The following is a 20,938-nucleotide window of genomic DNA, read 5'->3' as shown; positions in this document are numbered from 1 at the left end:
AACAGGACTTGAAAATACTCTATTTCCAGCTATTCCAACAAGTTAACATTTAAACCCACTTAAGGGAAAAAGTACAGACATTTCTCCAACAAAAATAGCATATGTGGCCAAAATCCAATTAAATAAACATGGTTGGATTATTTTCTGTTTTTCTTCTTAACTGCCCATCTAAAAGCACAAAGCACAAATCAGACTCGCGTAAAGACCTACTCCACGCAGAGACTCAACATGACCCACAATACAACAGACTTCACAAAATGGACGAACACAGAAGGTAACTGGTAGACAGACACCCCGAGAAGCATAACAAATAAGTTGCAAACTGATATACCAAGACCAGCACACCAAGCTGCAGCAACAAATGTACGAGTTTTCAAACAAAAAATAAAGCCACTTCACTTACAAAAGTGTAGCTGGCAGAAACAAGCGTAATGAACTATTTTGGGTTATTTACCCGCTTATCTTCAAGCTACAGAGCTGTGAAGCTTTAGTAAGGACTTGATCTATGATACAATGAAGAAGTGCTAAAATAACAACACACAGTAAGTGCACTAGATCTCCAGTGCCTCTACCGACAGTAAACCCTATTCTAAAAAGACCCATAGTTACAGAGAGGACTAAAAGCAGAATGTATTGGGAAATGAACACATCAAAATTAAGTAATTTGTTGCAAAAAATTATTAGAATCAGTTTAATATAAATCAGATTAACCCCTTCATTGCGGCGGCTATTCCGCTGCAGTGCTAAGGGGGCCGGGCTGCCGCGCGGCAGCCGCATGCTGGTGACGGAACCGCTTAGTCACCAGCCTCGGTTGAGCTGTGCTCATGACGGAGCGGTTCCGCCATGGCCCGCCCCGCTCAATGGAACGTCCAGCGCAGGCGCGGAATTCGCGCCGCGTAGGCGAGCGGGCCATGATGGAACCGCTCCGTCATCAGCACAGCGCACCCGCAGCTGATGACGGAGCGGTTCCGTCATCAGCATCGAACGAGTTAAACAAAAATGGAGAGGCTAACAATGTGTTGTTAAAATGCTAAGAAATTCTATTTTACTTGTAATGACCTTTAGTGTGCAAAAAAATAAACCTGCCGCCATACAGATCTCACATGTACTTCGTCAATATACCTTTGAGGAAAAAAGATCAGAAGAATGAAAATCCAGTTTTCGTTGCTTTATTTAAACTACAGCTGTAATTATGCTCCATGACCTGCATTTCACCTTGGTAGCGGACTCTGAGCAGGTACTGTGGTGCCACTTAGCGACTTTAATATTTATTTCACATGAACAACAATGCCAATTTGTTATTAAAGGTGACTAGAGATATCACAAGTGGCCTGCAATAAGTAAAAAATTAGAGACAGGCTTTTATATAGGGACAGTGGCATTCACATATTCTATAGAAGGCCCCCTGTTTTCCGTTTTTACTGATCTTTACAGATAAATGCAGACAGAAAACAATTTATTTTCTTGTCTGTTTTTAGTTTTAATTGTGGATAGAAACGGATATTGGGTGCTTTTAGAGTGGTTCTAAATATACTTTGCCATGACTGCCAGGCCAATAACTGAGTGGATTGATGGCAAAGGGGGTTAAAAAAGAAAGGAATTTAGTAAAGAGGCTTAAACAGCAGTAGATATGCACAAGGCTGATACTGAAATGTTATTATTTCCATATAAGTACATTGATTTATCTTCTGCTGGTGTTCATATCACCGAAACCTGACAGGCATTCAACCATGGCTGCATATTTATTGGTTAAATGTGAAAATATACTAGTTTCAGCTTTATTTTTTTCTCATAACCCATAATAAATAAGGATAAATACAGCTAAGGTTGACAAAAATAAATATGGATTAATGCAAATGGAAATGTCCAAAAAATAAATATCATAAAACTAGGAGCCCTAATTATATAATATGTCTGGTGGTCGAATAGCACATGGGTAGTGCTCAGATTAATAGTAAATAAAGAGAGCTTTTAGCGCCTTTTCATGCCCCCACCACTGCAAGCTCTCCATCACAAAGACCTATTTGTCACTACCAATGTGACAAAAGTATCAATGGAGATCGCTGTGCTCCTTCCACCACGACCCCCCTCCTTTTGTGTTTTTCACATGATCGCATTTTTCTTTTTTAAGACAGGTTTTCATTGTTTGGCATTTCTACGTGCTCTTTTAAGTCAGGTGCTACTGCTCACAAGGTTTTCTTCCCCGTGGTTTTGTGAACAGAATTATAAGGATTTTAACAACATTAGTGGACGATTAAGTAGCTGTGTGGCACAGATCTAAAGCAGCAATCAGGAAGTTTTCTGTGTAGTGTAAAAAGTGCTACATAATAACAGGACAAAATAAGGTGGCTTGTTAGCAATTATCAGAAAAGGTCTCTTTTGAAACAACATGTATAACAGAAACGAATGTATTCCTTGTACTGAGGTGCAGTAGATATTAACATACGCTAAAATGAAGTGCTGCTCTTTGTTAAAAATTTAAGAAACAATAACCTATATTTTATATGAGGAATCCATGATTATGTATCTGTGAGGACTTCAATGCTAGACTGAGCATATGATGGCTGCCATATTGGGATTATTTTTTTGCGGGTATGGCCTGCCTGACCCTAAAATGGAGACCCCGAGGCTTTGCAAGATTGCAGCTTCTTCTTGGTCTCGTGAGACTTCATCCACACGCATGCCTGACAATGTGATGGTGGGGTTGGGTATCTCATCGGACCTTGCTGCCGGCCCCCACTCTTGCGTATCTGTTTTTCAATGAACATTGCAGAGGGGCCTCCACTGTTCTCCGGAACACACAAAAGTGATGTGTTTTATGTTTTTTATTGTCTGGTCTGGCCTGACAGTGCAGCTGTCTCCAGACAATTATGTGAGAACCACCAAGAGATGGGTCTTGGCTTTGCCTGCAGATTGGGAGCCAGGAGTACAGCTTTTGATTCGGCAGAAGTTATGTGGAAAAATAGTGTTTGCGCTACACACAGCAGTGGTAATTTCATTTATTTATCCAGCTTCTTGAGCTAGAACTTTCATGGGCACATACACGCCATTGTAATGCTTTTAAAGTGTCTTGGATAACTAAATAATGTAGGTTTTTCTCTGGCAACAGCACAGATGGTAGGAGATATGCCTGTTTAGGTCTGTCGTGATAGTGCATTCATTTATACCGACCTATTGGTGTTGCCAATGCATGTTTAATAGATGTGATAGGTTGAGTAGCAGTGCACACATTTGTACATCCAAGATGTTCATGCCTGAAAACATATTCCACTGCACCATGGGTTTCTGTAGCACCATCTGCTGTGTGTCACCGTCGCCTTAAGAAAGTCCTTAATTAAGTGCCAGCCCTGCTGAGTAGAATTCACAGGTTTAAATGAACTCACAGGAAGGGGTGACTCACCTCATGACAGAACAGATCAACAGGAATTGTTATTCCCCATCTGGGGCTGGAGCAGCCGCAGCTATTCATTCTCTGCAGCCATGTCCCTGTTCCCCACATCCTCTCTCGCCTACATCTCCCAGGAAACACAGCGATCTAGGCATCCTCTTGCTCTACAGTTCTTGCGTCTACCGGCACCAATTCCTCTTGTTATTTGGACTGCACTTCGTGAAATCTGATGCATCGCAGCAGAGTAAGGGATGTTTGATAAAAACAGCTTTTTTCTGTTTGGAAACCACAAACTAATGCTGTTACAATCAGATGACCCTATGCACGCCCCACAGCTGTCTCTTCGTGCACAGTGATGTTTGTGTGATGTCGCGACTTATGACGACACCGGCACGTCGCAAACGTGAGGGTCATGTGACCCGTAGTTAATAATAAAAGTAATGGGACGTGCTCACGTCGGCCAGTTGGAGACGGAGAAGAACCCCATGAGGTTAACCATGAGCACGGGCTCCTGTGGTTATTAATACAAGTGTGCCCCTCAGTGTACCTCATTGCAAGTGTTGGCGCTGCCCACGCGCACAACATTTGCCGACGGGGGTGGGCTCGCACCTCGGTGAGGCGGCCGTGAGCGTGTCGTGCTGCTCGCGGCGCTCGTGCCCGGACGACCGGCGCCATCCTTTCCTGGCGCCCAGAGACCCGAGTGACACTCCTGTCCTGTGCGGAGACGTGCGGTCGACATGGCCCGGCGTGGCCGATAAGGTGAGGTTGCCACTGCGCCCCGCCCGGAGGAGCCGCCTGCCGCGTGGCCCATTGCCGCGGCTGTGTGCAGCTTGTGTGGTGCCGCCTGCGTGGTGCTCCAGCGGTCGGCGTTGGCCCGCCCGTTCGCAGGAACGTGCAGCTGAGGGAGGCTGCAGGTGCGATCGGCGCATCGCGCCCAACGATGCAAAGTGCGTGGTGCACACAGGACCCTTCCTGCCAGCACTAGTGCCGCCACGTGGTGGTGAAGCCAGGAGGCCTCGGCACAGGCCTCTGCACAGCACCGGAGGAGGCCACAATACAAGCCCCGCCCCATTCAAGCACCAAGCCGGCCCTGATACACACCGCGAGGGGCTGCTGTCTAGCCACAGCCAGTGCCACATAGACAGGCCTAACACTTACACGCTTGGGAGCACCTACGTATTGTGGAGGCAGGCCATACCATTGGGGGAAACAGTATAAGGAGGAACAGGCAATGAACTGCCCTAGGTGCTAACACGCACACATGCTTCTACTAGGAGCATTCCAAGGTTGCACGCACTGGCCCTATGCACTTGCCCTGCCACGGGAAAGTCACCTGAGTGCCCAGGGGGAGAGGAGAGCCCGTCACCACTTATTACCACATGCTAGGGACACTCTCGGAAACTGCTGCATTCCTGAAAAGACACAGCCAAGAGTTCCTGAACCCGAAGCATGTCGCAAATACCCCCATAGAGCCCTTCATAGTAGAAGGATCGCCATCCTCCCTCGCGCCCAAATGGAAAGATGGGTGGACCGTCTACAAATTTCTTCGAGGCCACTAAAGTACACAAAGACCAGAAAAGAGCAATGCTGTTGCACTTAGGAGGAAAAGACATATATAACATTGCCAAAACACTTGCAGAAGCCACGCCAAAGAACCACAACACATTAATTAATGCGCTCAATGGACATTTTGAGCCGATGGCCAACCAGGACTATGAGAGGTTCATATTCAGACAAGCCCGACAACTTCCAGATGAATCGTTGGACACGTACCATGCAAGGCTTAAAAATCTTGCCTCAACGTGTGGGTTTCAGGACGAGATGGAAGAGATAAGGGGTCAAGTGATTCAGGGTTGTGCCCCAGCCAAACTTCGGGAACGTATCCTAGAGGAGTCTGACAAGTCCCTCGCCGATATACTTACCCTGGGGCGCACCAAGGAGCTGTCCAAAGCCCGAGCAGCTCATATGGAGGCAGCCCTCCAAGTCCCCGTGAAAACGGAACTGGTTAATGCCGTGACAACTAAGCCTGCAACGTGATGGAACAAGAAGGGACCCCACACTGCGACGGCAGGGACAGCTAAGACGTGTGGGTACTGTGGCCGACCACCACACCAGCCAGCTGAGTGTCCAGCAAAAGGAAAAAGATGTTCCGGATGTGAGCGATTTAATCATTTTGAGAAGGTATGCAGAGCCAAGAAATACTGCAAGCCACGACAGATGGTTAATGCAGTGCCGGTGGGAGAAAAAACACCAAGTGATATGGACGACGGTGAGGAGGAAGATCGACAGTCCACAAGGTGCCCACGATTGGTACCGCCACCCGCAAAGCGCGACGCTTACCACAGTACAACATTCGTGTAGGGGCTCAGGAAGTCATGGACGGAGTAGACACTGGGGCCACCATCAACATCATGGCAGCCGCCCTTCACCGGACATTGTGCCCCGCACCCGTGCAACATCCATCAGCCATCACAGTGTTCACCTATGGCCAAGACACCCCTCTGAAGATCCTGGGGCGTTTCAAGACGTCGCTAGCTCATGGAGAGCGGACTTTCAACACCAATGTATACGTCACCGAGGATGGCCAAGCATGTTCCTAGGGTGTCGTGCTGCAGAAGACTTAGGGGTAGTGACATTCGCCTTCAGTGTGTATCATGAGTCCATACGACACCTGCTGTAGGAGTTCTCTGAAGTATTTGAGGGCATTGGAAGGTTCAAGGGGAAAGAAGTCCATCTGCATGTTGATCCCACGGTTCAACCTGTTGCCCTACGACATCGAAGGATAGCGTTCCACCTACGGCCACAAGTTGAGGAGGAACTGAAAAAGCTGGAGGCCACTGGAATCATTAAGAAAGTCACCGCTCCCACGGCGTGGGTCTCCCCCTATAGTGGTCACGCGGAAACCAAAACAGCCTGGTGCAGTGAGTATCTGTGTTGACATGCGCTTATCAAATGCTGCAATCAAACGCGAGCGCCATATTACCCCGACAATCGATGATCTTATTGGAGAAATGGCTGGAGCCTGCTGGTTCTCCAAACTAGACTTACGGTCAGGATACCACAAACTAGTCCTTGACGAGGCGTCACAAAACATCACCACATTTTCAACTCATGTGGGGCTACGACGTTACACTCGACTTAGTTTCGGGGTATCGAGCACCGCAGAAGTGTTCCAAAACGTCATACAAGAATTGATCATGGACATCCCTGGGGTAATCAATGTAAGTGTCGACATTATGGTACACGCCAAATTGTTACCTGAACACAACTCTTGTCTCACAAGTGCTGCGACGTCTGCGAGACGCTGGCCTCACGGTACATAGAGAGAAGTGCGAATTCCTAAGGAAGAAGCTCCAGTTTTTCGGTTATACTTTCTCCACTGAGGGAGTCAACCCGGATCCCGAAAAGGTGCGGGACATCAAAGACGCTGCGGCCCCTGCCAGTGTGACGGAAGTTCGCAGCTTCCTTGGCATGATAAACTATTGCGGTAGGTTCATTAGAGACGGACGAGGTCACTGTGGTCCTGTGACAGCATGGATTTTGGCAGTCTACCTGACGGTCGTCACACCTTAGTGGCCATTAATGACTATTCTAAGTATCCAGAGGTGGAAATTGTATAATCTCCCAATGCCGCTGAAGTGATACCCAAGATAAAAAAGATCATGGCTGCCTATGGACTGATACAAGAATTGCCTCCCTTTCAGGGACAAGAACTGGCTGTATACCCCCCAGCCCTTGGTATCCGACACCGCCGAATCACTCCTCACTGGCCTCAAGCCAATGGTGAGGCAGAACGGTTCATGAGGACTCTTAACAAGGTAATCACATGACAAGAAGCAGTCCGTAGAGCTGGCCCTATTCACATTCTTCCGCAGCTACTGCCAAACTCCCCACACCACAACCGGGGTAGCCCCAGCTCACTTATTGAGTGGTCGAGTAGTCACTGATTCTTTACCTCATCATCCTCAATGGCAACCGCAGGACCCTGATGAGAGAAGAGAGACAGTGGAGAGAGCAGAAAGAGGGGAGGGTGGGGAGAAAAGTGAGAGAGTGGAGAGAGCAGAGAGAGAGTGGAGGGTGGGGAGAGTAGAGAGAAAGTGGAGAGAGCAGAGAGAGAGAGAGAGAGAGAGAGAGGAGGGCGAGAGAGCATAGACAGTGGAGGGTGGACAGAAAAGAGAGAGGGTAGAGAGGGCAGACAGAGGAGGGTGGGGAGAGCAGAGAGTGTGGAGGGAGCAGAGAGAGGGTGGAGAGAGAAGAGAGAGCAGAGGGAGGGGAGAGCAGAGAGTGTGGAGGGTGGAGAGAGAAGAGAGCAGAGGCAGAGTGGAGGGTGGGGAGAGCAGAGAGAGAGTGGAGAAAGCAGAGGGAGAGTGGAGGGTGGGAAGAGCAGAGAGAGTGGAGGGAGGGGAGGGTGGAGAGAGAAGAGAGGAGGGAGCAGAGAGAGAGTGGAGGGTGGGGAGAGAAGAGAGAGTGGGGAGAGCAGAGAGAGAGCAGAGGGTGTAGAGAGCAGAGAGGCAGGGACAGCGAAGGTTGAGAGGGTGAGTGAAAAGGAAGAGAGATGAGAGCTCAGGAGTGTGAAAAGTGAAAGGGTGAAGAGTACGAAGGAGGGGGAGATAGAGGGCAAGAGAGAAGGAGGAAAAGAAAGGTAAGGAAGCGGAAGATGGAGAGAGGCAGGAAGGAGGGAAGACGTGAGAGAGAGCAAGCTAGTTCTGAACAGAGTAAGAGACAGGGAAGAACAGAGAGATGTAAGACACAAGAGACAAAGAAGAGGAAGAAAAAGGCAGGAAGCGAGTGAGACAAAGAGGGAGAGACGGCACAAGTAAGAGAGGAGGCAGTAAGAAGAGAGAGAGAGATGCACCAAACACTACTAGGCATTACACTTTATTGCACTGATGTCTACAGAGTCCTTTCCGTGCCTCAACCCCAATAGTCCATGCATCCGCCATAGAGCGGTAAGGCGGCTCCGCCTGGAGAGCTCCTCCCTGATTTAAAAACAGCATGCGTGTTGCTCCACAGTGACGCTGTACCCAAACGGGTGTTGCCTAGAGACCGCAGATGGAAAAAGAGCAAGCTATGTAAGATTGGGAGATGCTGCGCACAAACACGTAAATTATCCCTCATGCACCTTGGAAAAAGCAGGAGGGCGACTCAATGTTTATAGCAAGGTTTTCAGGGTAGGAAGAAGAGAACAGAAACAGACACGCCTTCCCTGTGATGAATATAGGCCACTGTGGAAGGTTTGTGCGGTGTCTGATGAAAGGTGTTACCCAGAAACTGGTCCCAGGATGCTTGTTTCCGGTTTTGGGAAGACCTGGTTTGCAGTTCAGGCTGGACTGTTCCCATGAGGCACAGTGTCAAGACCGATTTGCATATAGCTGGGTCTGAACTGAGGTGGCGGAGTGAGCTAAAGAATGATGATGGATTTAACCCAGATCTGTGACTGGAGGTGAGTGTCTGAAAAGTTGTAGCGCTCCGTCCAGGGCTGGGCTGGCCATTGCGGGCACCGGGCAATCCCCCGGTGCGCTGCAAGGGTGGGGGCCGGTTTTGGGCCCCTGGCAGCCGTTTTTGTTACAGGGCCGTTTTTGCGGCCCTGTAACAAAATCGGCCGAAAACCGGCACCGGCAAAGAGCTTGGTCACACCCTCAACGCCCTCTGGGGGGCCGGCCGAGCACTTTGCCGGGGCCGGTTTTGGTTCTCAGTCCGGCCCTGGCTCCGTCCATCATCTTGTGTTTGAAAATATAACTGAAATTGAATAGAAAATATTTTGCAAACCTTCTCAGCAGAACGTATTCCCTATATCAACTGTGTCACAAACAGGAGCTGCTCCTCCATTAGGACAGTGGAGCGTCACCCAACTGCCGAAAATGTCTCCCAGGAAAGCCCCGGAGATGAAAAATAAAATGGTAATATAGTTCATTTAGGCAAGGAAAGTGGTTATTTCTTTTTATTTACATTCACCTTGCATGCATTCATGCACACACTAATCACACATTTGCCCCCCCCCCCCAGCTATCTACTTACCAGCTGGTCTCTAACCATTACTGTGTTGAGGCCCAGTCTTCAAATGGTTGCCTCACAGATATGAAGAGGTAGGTTTTGAGTTCAGGTTTCAGTTTTTGGAACTTTCTCAGCACCGTGAGAGTCTGTAGGCTCTCCTGAGGCAAGCTCCTAAAGTTCACAGAAGCCGCCTCTGCACCCCACTCCACATCAGTAGACAACTTGTGCTGGTAAAGGGCAACATAAATTCATGCTTATTGAAATAAGATACCTTTAAAAGTATGGCCTAATTTGTGGTCACAAATGCTGTGCTTCGCAAACAAGGTGCATTTGGGACCACAAAATAAGTTTTTACCATGTACTAATCGAATTTTATGTGTCAGTAAACGTTTGCCAACTCCTAAATCGGATTGTGAAAAAGTATGAGACATACCAATGCTTTGTGGCCATAATCCTTTACATTCATGAGGTAGGCCAGATTGCGACCCACCGAACTGGAGTTTTGCAGACCAACGTTTTGATGCATATGTCGTTTCGCTAAATCCCACACGGATTGCAAATGCACTGAACACAGTTTGCGGTGGAGATTTCGCAGCGTGTGTTCTGTACATCAGGCCCCAGTTGCTAGGGATGCATGGGTGCTAAAGGAGGATGAACACTCTATCCAAAACATGTAACATGTTTGGCTTCTTTTACTTAATCGAAACAGTGTCATAGCCCATCATTCACTGAGATATGATTCTATGTTGCAGACAGCACAACTTCTGTAAAAATGTAAAATTAATACTTGTATAGCGCACTACTCAACCGCAAGGGTCTCAAGGCGCTTGTACGAATACGGCTGCGGAACCCATCCTGGCTTTCCCTGTGAGGCGTCCACTCCTGGGCACCCTCAAGGTGGAGGCCAGGCATCCTTAGCGTTGTGGGGACCGTTGTGGAGATTAAGCAAGTTATTGCCTGGAGTTGCAGAGTGGGACTCCATGATTGGAATAGGCACTGAGGCGAGAATTATCAGGTCCGTGGAATTTTTGAGCCCAAGACCCGCCGAGGCGGGGAATTGAACCCTGGTCCCGGGCTAGACCTCTGCATCAGGGTCTGCCACTCTAATCATTGAGCCACAGTTCTCCTTCTCTGTGAAATATGGGTAAACCTCAATGGGCATTCTAATCTCAGTTTTATATTCTATGCTCATTCAAAGCACAGCAGTTCATTCTAATAATGAAAGACCCATCCACTCTGTTAAACTCCCACTGTGCCTGTTGTTTAATTAGCCTCTTCTTCATCAAAAGTAGCCAGAAAATTCAAATTTCAAATCAGTGCCCATTGTTAGGTGCACCATACAAACAAGAGTTTCGGAAGCTCTCACTTGTACAGACAACATTTAATTTCATAACCACTATTATTAGTAGATGCTGTGATTACATTTAAGATTCTGTGTAACATTCAGAAAGTCCCCCTTGCAAAGGCATGAAAATACCATCAGAAACTAGCACCACACTCTGGACAAACAAGAAACTGTTCTTTAAGCCTTCACTCATCTAATTACCCAACAAACTTTCAAGAATTTAAAGCAGAAGCACGTGTGGGAGAGCACATGTACTTGAAAGCTTAACCCAATCGCAAGCTGTTCACGAAAACGCCAGAAAATTGAGATAGTCTGACTGGCGTTCAACCCAACTAGTTACAGAACGGAGGCCATGAATACAGAATACTGGACACAGCTACTCTCCCCATGTGGTCGGGCTCAAACATCCCCAGTTCCATTTTGACCATAATTGTCAGACCTCTGACCAGTGCCGTCTTAACGCATGGGCACACTGGGCAGTTGCCAGACGGCCCCACAAGTTTAGGGGCCCCATGCAGACCAGAATTTAACACTAATTTTCTGTTAAACATTTTTATTCCTGTAAGTGGTTGTGTAGTCAAGGCCCACGCGGCTACATGCAGCCTCCCACTGAACCTCTGATTAAACAATAAACTAAAGAGATTTTCTGGTAATTCCCTACCCTCTTAATAAAATAATTCACTTTGTTCTCTCCTGTTTTCTCAAAGCAGTACTGTCCAGCATCTCACTTACTGTTTTCAATAAAAATTTCTCCATTAGAAAAAGGGCACCAGTTTCATGTTTTCATACCGATTGTACGGTATTAAATGTTTGATGTAAAAAATAAAAAGAAAAGGCCATAAAGGCTTCAATTATGAGTGCCTGTGTAGTATACAATCACATCACAGCGCTAACACCCGTTTGCGTAGGGATCGCAGTTACAAGCAACACCTGGTAATAACCAGGTATCTTAACCACTGCACAGTTTTCTTCAGAAAGATCAAACCTACTGAAATTTAATGGGGAAAAAGCCTGGTAAGTATTGGGACATGTGGCCCATTTTGCAGGGCTTAATAAGTAATAGGGGATATATATTTATATATATATGTCTCGGTATTCACCAAGGGGGATCCATATCGGGCACACACCCTGGTCACACCTAATCAAGCCCAAAGGGCAACCCTCATCCTAGCGCACCAAAGCCGCCCCCGGACATTATACCATTTACAAACCACTTCGACTTCGCGGTTTACGCCATCACCAGAATAACTTGATATCTTTTTCCTTCCAGTCCTGCGCCCTCTTATTTTGAGATTTATATTCATTGTACAGAATGCCCATTTATAAGTGTGCTTTAGTCTGCTTGATAGAGACAGTGTTATTTTAGCTTTTAATTGTTCAGAACATTGTTTTTTCAATTTAATGAAGAGTTACAGGAAGTGATACAGGAATGTCCATCTCTTGCAACAGCCTCTCCTCCTGTTCCTAGCCATGTTTTCGTTGGACCCAGTCACAGTGTTTACCAATCCTGCTGTCTCCAAAGGCCTCCTGAAAACACCACCTGTTCCTGACTTGGTTATTTTCTGCCTAAATTGCTTCCTGCACTTCTCCGACTCCCACACAGGCCAACATTATCCTCCCAGACAGATCCTTGTTGTCTTTTCAGTTTGTAATTTCATTAACTCTTATGGCAGGCTTCAACCAGACACATGCTTCTGAATATAAGCATCTCAGTACGAATTTAAAGGGCACTAGGTTAAGCGATATTGCTGTTCTGTGGATTGAAAGAGGTGGGAGATTAAAGCTTTAAGTAAAAAAATGAAGGGGGGGGGATTTAAAGTAATATACGCAGCCTGCAGAGCTTTTGGTATGGTGAAGGGCGAAAAACTCACTTCAAGGGGGACATGAATAACTTAAGAGTCTGCCAAAAACATCAGCTCTTGGGGCCTTGCAGACATGCTAATGCTCTTCTTGTCCAATAATTCTATAGGACTCCATATGTATTTATGTTCAGGGGGTCAGTAAGAAATTAGATGATTATTTGGGGTTGGGCGACTAACCACCTCAAGGAATACTTGAAATACCAGTATTTGTAAATGTTTGTCAGGGTTGACACCCAAAATCACGAATTTACCAGAGTTCAACCCGCTAGAAGCTTTGGCATAAAGCAGACAGGCCTAAATTAGGGCAATGTGTTAAGTATTTATGCAGTACTAAAGCAGTTATAAAGTAAAAATGCATAAGGATAAAACTCAAAACAAATTTGAAAAATAGAGTGCAATTTAATAAACAAAATGACAGAAACCCAATAAGGGTAACCAAAGGTATGACTTTTTCAAGTTTTAAGTAGAAATAGCACCAAAAAGCACTAAGTGCCAATAACAAGTCAATGGTCACGTTAGACCAGGACTTAGGCACAATTTAAGGCTTAGCGCAATGGCCGCGAGTCAGATACACCAACCAGGTTTGTCCTGGTCAAAGATTTTATCTCCGACTTAGTCTTTTTAAGTCCTACTCCAACACAGGAATACACTTCTAAAGCCCCCATGACCTCTGGGGAGGCACTTAGAAACTCACAGGGTGCCAAGCTGAGGCCAAAAGCAGGGACCAGTTCAGGTCAAGCTGCCACAGTGCAGGAACAGCATCTTGTAGCTGGTTGTATACTTTGTACTAAGTGTACTATAGTAATCCTAGGGTCCTCCTGCATTAAATATCAAAATATGGGTTCAAGCATTCACTAGGGCACCAATAAATGCCCAATTAACCCTGAAACAGAAGGACAAAAGTAGGGTTTTCTGCAACCACAAAATGCACACACAACAATGGTCTTGGCACCAGGGGCGGCCGGTACAGCTCGTGGGTAGGGGGCGGGCCTTGCGAGCAGATCTTTAAAAAAAAAGTAAAACTAAAACTTACCTTGCTGCCACTGGGTTCCGCGTCTTCTCTCCTGCTGTATTCCATCCCAGGTTACCTAAGCCAATCAAAACGCTCCAAAGGAGCGTTGTGATTGGACTGAGCGCTGTGACACAGAGTTCAGCCAGGGGCTGTAGGGATGGGCATGTCCTCCATGCAGGCTGCAATAAAGCTGCATGGAGAACTGGGGAGTGTGCATGACTGTTTTGGGCGGCCCGAGAAGTCATTGTGCACAAGAATGTCTACCTCTCCACCCCTGCCGCTCCACCCTGCCCCTCACACACTGTTGCAGCAGGAGGAAAAAAAAAATGATAACATTCCGTTATTATCAAATTTGTTTTTTCCTTTCTTTGTTGCTCCTGGCAGTGGGGAGACGCTCCTCCGCATTAGCGGAAGAGCCGCCACTGCTTAGCACCCTCCTTCATTCTTTTCAAGCTCACTCCTATGTGTTATATGTAAACCTAGAAGACCAGTCAAGCAAATGACACTTACATAGGATACTTTTAGTCACAGTTACCTATTGTGTAGCTCATCAGGACTTGAGCAATCAGAGGGTGGCAGCTGGAGGTTAGTGCAAATTAGCCTCCAGAGGCTTTCGAGAGGGAAAAGGTAAATTTCTGAAAGTACCTTTTCCTTAATAATTTTTAACATTTTGATTGTACAACTAAATTGGATTTTTAATAATTAATTAAGAGTCCCTGAATTATTTTTGTAGCCGTTTCCCAGTTAAGATAGCATTATTAAATATAATAAAGCATCTCATTGCTTTCCTATGTTACAGCCAGCCTTAGTACAGTGAAAACAGATTTTGGGGCCTAAACACTGCAAGGACATGCGTAACGTGAAATTTCTACATGCCCTACTTTTAAATACCACGCACCGTGCCTCACTGCCGACAAAGTGGTGTTTTATAAATATTTAAAATTAAGGTTTTTCCCTGTCAAAATGGTTTATTTTTACTGGTTGAATTATAGTTTTTACACTGCTGCAGTCCGGCTACAAGGGTAGACCTGAAGCCATGTTTGCCCTGTCACAGTGTTGGGTGGCACAATAGGTGCTGCAGTCTACGGCTGGCATTCAACTTACAGGCCCTGGGTACCACTTATGGGCAATTTAAATATATCAATTAGAAATATGCTAATTTAACCACATTTAGAGGGGAAGCACAAGCACTGCAACACAGGGTAGGAGGGTTAATGCAAACAGAGTCCTAAAGCCAACGCAAATATAGGGTCCAGCAAAAGGCGAAAAATCCTGGGTGACCACAGAGAAAAGGTGGATTTCCTACAGTGCCATTCTGTATGTATGTTTCTACATCGCTGCCGCAAGAACTGAAAACTATGTGAGTCAATTGTCTGTGATGACTTTTAAAAATCATCTTTCTGCTCTCAAGGACATTACAAACCAGTCTACACCTGGCAGTTCTACTTCAAATGTGCGTTAACATCCAGTCAGCTTCTCAAATATCTGCTTATAATTGGCATCACTACCCAAGTTAGATTATCAGGCTTCTGTTTAGTCCAACAGTTCTCTTTACAAACAGGGGGCCAATCCTTTAAAAATTGTCTTAATAATGGAAGTGACTTTCTTACAGTGTGATAGTCCAAGGACTGGTTGACTTCATACCCAAAATCCTGAGACGTGTCACAGTCATAGATACATGGTGTCTGCTAGCAACTTCATAAGAAGAGTGCTGGGTGCGGTAGAAGCTCTGGCACAGAGCATCTAGTTTCATGAACAGACCAGTGATAGGATGCTAGACCGCTCACCCCCAATGCTCGGCGGCCATGTTTGTGGTCTGAAGTCATCCGTGTAGTACTCGAGATGTAAGTGACCTTGGTCACAATAAGATGTCCATTGACCAGCTATGCATAGCATTGCTCAGTAGGACAGGTGTCTGAGAAATGGAAATATAGGGAAGTCCTTCCCATTTAAAGGAGGTCAGGGATTTCCTCCGGAGTGAACAGAAGGGATGGGGGTGGGGGGGGGGGGGGGGGGGAATTTTAAGTGTTATGTTCAGTGCTACCAGCTCTGCTCTTTGTCACATATTTACAATAAAGATTGTTAAAGAATGTTTGCAAATCACTATATGATACACTTGAAGTTATTTTCTTTCTGAGATTTTCATAATTATATTAACAAATTAATTGATGAATTAGATCATTTAGGGAACATTTGTTTTTGAATACTGATACAATTTAAAAATACATTAGCATGACAGTAAGTAGATCAACAAAGTGCTAGAAATGTAAACTACTGAGGCAGCGTGCACTTTACCACACTTCTTATGTTCACTTTATTTACTCACACAACATCAACATGATCCATTATTTGTTGTCATTATATGGACTAATATGGCATGATGGAACCCACCACGTGACCAATCCTGTGCCTGGCATAATGATGTTAATTATTTGCCTATTAAGGTCAGCCAAAGCCATATGGAACCCGCGTCTAACATAATACAACGAATGTCTTAATGAAGGCCATTCTCAGCATACTGTGGGCATCCATGGCATGATGCCGCACACCCTTGCCATGCTGTTTACCATTGGCTGAAGTTTGGCACACATGCACTATTCACGTCTGGTAAATGCTGGCGCTGGCATAATGGTGGTAACTCTTTCCTTATTTCAGCCACCCTTACCATAGGGGTGTCCAGCAAGACATAATGATGGTCGTGGCGTCAGTCACAGTGTTAGACCTGGCACCATGGTATAGTTTTGTCATATTGTACATAACATTTATGCAATCAATCAAGCAGCATTTGTATAGCGCAGCACGGTCACCCCAGGGGTGTCTGGGCGCTGCATTGCCACAGCTGCCTAAAAGTAAAGCAGTGGTGGTTCATTTACAAAACTATTTGAGAGGTTGAGGAAGAGAGGCACCCTGCATCTTACTTTGATGAATGTGAAACATTTCCCAGACCAGATCAATAAATATTTCTAACAAGTGAGAGCGAGAGAAAGAGAGAGAGCTCCATAGGAGCAGAAAGGTGGCGCAGGTGCAAGAAAGACAACAATGCGTCACCGATTTAAACGCTCGCCGCTGTTATCTGCAGAGTTAGAATCCCAGCCGGGCTAACTCAGCCTTCCATCCTTCTGAAGCTCAAAAATCAACTGGTTAACAGTAACGGTTGTTACTTACAGCACTCAGGAGGCGCTATATATAAAACAGGTTATTAATGGGCAATATTGACAGATGAAAAAACCTGGCTCCCTTTCCAAGGAAGTCTGTGTGAGGACTGCTTTGTAAACTCGATAAGCCACCCCCGTTGTGCAGCAACCCCCTTTAAATAACACTGTAATTTCATTTCCTGCTGCGGATAATCTCCGCTCTCGGAGCCGGGCACGGGCCAGTCGGGGCTTAATGAGAACAGGGCTCAGGGCAACCGGCCCAAATACTATTTGCAAGAGGAAATATTGTGATAGCATTGGCAGAGTCTGAAAACAATGCACAACTTTCGAATAGCACTTTTAAACATCTACCCAGAAACGTTCTCCGTTTACAACGTTACATCACGACATCAAACGACTCAAAAACAGACAATTTTCGCTTTTCAGTGCACATTAAATAAATATAAAGTGAAGGGTTTGGCGAAATAGCTAGTAATTATTATTTACATCTTTGCATCTTTAACATGATCTTCATAACGCGACTGTGCAATTGGAAAATGTTTAAACCAATCGGGTTAAAGGGAATGAAGTCTGTTCTTTACAGTTTAAAAGGGAAATCTATTGTATAAAAAAAATCATGTTCATCTGTGCGCTGTCCAAACACATTTACAAAGCATTTAACCTCCAGTGAAAAGAAGGACAAAAAAATAAAGAGGTGCAAAACTCACCTGGCAGGCGAAGCTCTGGGGCTGTTCTCTGTCCTGCATGGGCCCCTCGTTGGCAGAGAGAAACATTTCACTGGTCTGGACTGTAACCTTAATCAAAGCAAAGAGAGAGATCAGATTTCCCTCAGAAGGTAAACAATGGCTGAGCTCACAGAAAAAGAGTGCTGACTTCACTGCGCTAAGGCCCGTGTGGCACTGAACTCTGTGTACACCACGTGACCTGCCCCCCTCCCCTGGAGCCACCCGCCCAACACCCCCCCCCCCCCCCACACACAAATCCCCTCAGCTCCGGCCGCCCCTCAGGATTGGCCCAGCGGCCCGTTTACAGAGGCGAGCCCTCGCGGCGGCGGCGGCCCTAAATGTGATTGTGAGAGGTGGGGTTAAGAGGGCATTAATGGTGGCGCCGGGTCACTGCCCCCACCCCGGCCCAGCGCGCGGCTCACAAGGGGAGTCATTCATTGGCGCTGGAGTCTTTTTGAAAATACAAGGGGGGGGGGAGGAGGAATCGCATTGTTACAGGTAGGCACCCCCCCCCCAAAGTCCACACTTTGACCACAGCAAACAGTCACTCAAAGGGTGCGTCACGGGGGCATAAAAGCAAACACCCCTCGTTAAAATATGCCTCGAACTGCCACTGTCACCTCAGTAACTCGAGGCACCCTTTATTTCACAGGACTGCGCCTACCTCTCCCGGAAAGGTCTGAAGCGGTTTCGACTACAATATAAAAGAAACATTTTGTGTCCAAATTTACAACATATGTAAATACACACACGCCAGGAGGCACCAGGCACCCTTTTAAAAAAAAAGAAATAAAAAAAAGAGGATTCGCGATTTTTATTGCAGGTCGCGTTGCTTTTCAGCCTTTTACATGCAGTGACCGTAGTCAGTATGTTCGAGGGTCCCAGTGGCAGAAAATTAGCGGGTCTCCCCACCTCTATCGAACTGTGGAATCCAACAATCATCAGGGGCGGTTCAAGCTTCTGGGCCTTGGTGCCACAGCACCTGCTGCACCCATGGACGGCTGGACGCTCAGATCCCGTTTCCATGGCTTCCGCTACAGCTGTTTTGCGGAGCACATCAGCACAGACGCCTGCCTGGCAGGCTGGCGTGGCTTCGGAGCCCGGCGCCACATTTAAACCCCAGTCTCTGCAGGGCACCCCTGCACTTCCTGAAACCAATCAGATCTCTGCAGAAACGCGCCCATTGTCCCACCCGCGACAGACAGCCTTTGTTTCTATTTGGGCGACACCATTGTACTGGAAAGGGGCGTATCTGCATTGATGCAGTCAGGGGGGTAGGATTCTCGTTGGGTGCTACTGTGCTGCCTGCCCCCCTCCCCCTCCACACACACACACACATGGTTTATTATCTCATCGCACAATTGCGCTAAAGTTTTTTGATCAGTGTGACGTGCTAAATAAAGAACGTTTTTTGTCTGAACTTTTGCAACAGTGAAGCACCTGTTTGAACGTCTTGTATTTCCCACAGCTGTAGGCGCCCGTCTCCCCTTTTTTGAAACCTAACATTAGCTGGTCGGAGTCTTCATTAAATGGAGACAGACTGTGTTTGCGCTTGAAGAGTCTAGCGCCGAACTGATTGTTCGCTGTACCAAGTCTACACACCAAAAAGATGCGAGACCGCTGCTCTTTACAACTGCTTGGCAGCCAGTACACACACAAAACAAACTTAGAACACTATAGCCTGAACTGTAGAGCACAATTACATCAACCCGACAGAACTGTTAATGTTTATTTTGAGAGAAAGGAAATTCGTAGATTCAAGTTATTGTGAAAGCATGTGCGGCAGACAGGCAGGTCACACAACGCCATAAAAAACACTAGAAGGCCGAACGCACAAGTGTGTGTGATGGAAACGCTAATTTTTTTAGAATAAATACACTCAGTACATCTCTCACAATTACAGGTATAACTTACATAGCACCCTTTTAGTGCAAGGACAAAAAAAACTTGATGGAAATTTAACAAAGCATCAGAAATCTGTTGCTTACCACTACAATGCAGCGCTGAATGTAGCATCCAATTATTAGCTCATATTTTGCCAGAAACCCCTGCTTCTTGCAAATATAGGAGAAACACACGTTTCCTCGCCAGACTTTTAGATGTATTTGCCCCTTAGGAGGGGAAACAACCTTTACAACGCAACTTTTGCAACGCATGCCATTACAACGCAACCATTACAACGCATGACACTATAACGCATACCATTACAACGCATGTCATTACAACGCATGTCATTACAACACATACCATCACAACACATACCATCACAACGCATACCATCACAACGCATACCATCACAACGCATAGTACCCTTACACTATCCAACACTTAACCTACTGTTGAACCCCCTGGAGTTAGAATAGTAATTTTTACCCCTACACTATCCAATACTTACCATACATGCAATGTAATGGTATGCATTGTAATGGTATGCGTTGTAAAGGTAGTATGCGTTGTAATGGAATGCGTTGTGAAGGTAGTTTAAAAAAATTCGTTGTAATGGATGATGCGTTGTAAAAAATGCGTTGTAAAGGTATGCGTTGTAAAAGTATGCGTTGTAACGTCATACATTCTTTAGGAGATTATTGGCTAGGGGGGCACAATCTAACCTACCTGCAGTGGCGGAGAAGCCGTGAGGGAAACGGCCAAGCGACTCCTTCACTCCACCAGCCGAGAGGGAAACGGCAAACGTGACGCATTCCGGGCATTGTGAACTACATCACCCAGCAGCCCCGGGACCTGGCGCGCTCGTGACGCAACCGCTGCGCCTGCAGGCGCTTCAAGAACGCGGAGCACCGAGCGTGTCCTGGGGGCACAATCTAACCTACCTGCAGTGGCGGAGAAGCCGTGAGGGAAACGGCCAATCGACTCCTTCACTCCACCAGCCGTGACGGAAACGGCAAAAGCGACGCATTCCGGGCATTGTGAACTACACCACCCAGCAGCCCCGGGACCTGGCGCCCTCGTGACGCTACCGCTGCGCCTGCAGGCACTTCAAGAACGCGGAGCACCGAGCGTGTCCTGGGGGCACAATCTAACCTACCTGCAGTAGCGGAGAAGCCGTGAGGGAAACGGCCAAGCGACTCCTTCACTCCACCAGCAGTGAGGGAAACGGCAAACGCGACGCATTCCGGGCATTGTGAACTACACCACCCAGCAGCCCCGGGACCTGGCGCGCTCGTGACGCTACCGCTGCGCCTGCAGGCGCTTCAAGAACGCAGGACACCTCCCGCACCGCGGGACGCGCGCGGGTGGGCGCCGGGAGGGCGGGACAGTCTGTGCAGTCCAGGCAGACCGAGGCAGGGCTGGGCCACCCCCTTAAGAAGTAAGAATCACGAACTTTTAGAATATTCTGTAAATGTCATTTCGGTTCTTAAGTTACATTTGGAAGTACATTGATGTTATAAATCCTTGTTCCTGTTCTCCTGCCTAGTACCAGTGGTGGTCTAAAAGACAT

General features: G+C 46.7%; 1 protein-coding gene across 1 annotated transcript in view; it reads right to left on the bottom strand.

Annotated features, from left to right (window-relative positions):
* Positions 1–20,938, bottom strand: part of GPR146 (G protein-coupled receptor 146) — a 148,197-nt gene that overhangs the window by 28,651 nt on the left and 98,608 nt on the right. Inside the window, exon 2 of the mRNA XM_086940569.1 lies at positions 17,464–17,550. The gene's annotated coding sequence lies outside the window, so the exon portion shown is untranslated. The remainder of the gene's footprint in view (positions 1–17,463; positions 17,551–20,938) is intronic.

The sequence above is a fragment of the Lissotriton vulgaris genome, chromosome 10 (genome assembly GCF_964263255.1).
Source record: "Lissotriton vulgaris chromosome 10, aLisVul1.2, whole genome shotgun sequence".
In the NCBI taxonomy this organism is placed as follows: domain Eukaryota; kingdom Metazoa; phylum Chordata; class Amphibia; order Caudata; family Salamandridae; genus Lissotriton; species Lissotriton vulgaris.
This window is presented reverse-complemented; position numbering and strand designations above follow the sequence as displayed.